The sequence below is a fragment of the Brassica oleracea genome, chromosome C5 (genome assembly GCF_000695525.1).
Source record: "Brassica oleracea var. oleracea cultivar TO1000 chromosome C5, BOL, whole genome shotgun sequence".
In the NCBI taxonomy this organism is placed as follows: domain Eukaryota; kingdom Viridiplantae; phylum Streptophyta; class Magnoliopsida; order Brassicales; family Brassicaceae; genus Brassica; species Brassica oleracea.
This window is the reverse complement of record NC_027752.1, coordinates 30,493,809-30,494,668: the sequence shown is the minus strand read 5'-3', so window position 1 is coordinate 30,494,668 and position 860 is coordinate 30,493,809.

Below are 860 nucleotides of genomic sequence, written 5' to 3'. Positions count from 1 at the left end.
TCGGTCGCTACGTAGCGACCGAGCGGGACGGACGCTCGGTCGCTACGGAGCGGGACGGACGCTCGGTCGCTACGTAGCGACCAAGCGAGATGGACGCTCGGTCGCTACGTAGCGACCGAGTTTGGCTCGAGCTCGGTCTCTACCTAGCGACCGAGCTAGCGACCGAGCGGGACGGACGCTCGATCACTACGTAGCGACCGAGCGGGATGGACTCTCGGTCACTACGTAGCGACCGAGCGGGACGTGTGCTATGTCGCTACGTGGCGACCGAGCTTGGCTCGAGCTCAGTCGCTACGTAGCGACCGTGCGAACTTTTTCGGGCTTTTCTCCTATGTCTCTTGTTTCTTCCGCTGGGCTCTTCGTAAGAATAAATCTTTTCCAAAGATTTATTTTTCGTAAAAACGTGCATGCCGATTTTTACGGACTTTCAGACATTGATTCCGTCGTGGCCGATTTTGACCCCAACATCATCCATCTTCTGTATTGCATTTGAGATGTTCTGTAGCCTTTCTTGGGTGTTTTCAATGCTGAACTGATGCCATCCTATCTTGTCGTAAGCATATGCTGATAGCTCGTTCAGTTCCTCATGCATTGACTCCATTTTGTTTTGTATCAGCTGCTCAGTGTCTGGTGTAGACGTGGTATCGATCGATGCGACAAGTGTTTATCGGTCGATGCTGGTGCCTTACTGTCGATCGATTTGGAGCGTTCTCTGTCGATCGATGCTGATATCTGGTGTTGAGATGCAAATTTTCTCAGAATGGCTTTGACTTCCTTCTGTAACCACTCTGCATGGCTATCCAGTCCACTGAGTCTGACGTCGAATGGAAAGTAGATGTCATCACACCGCTTCTCAAACC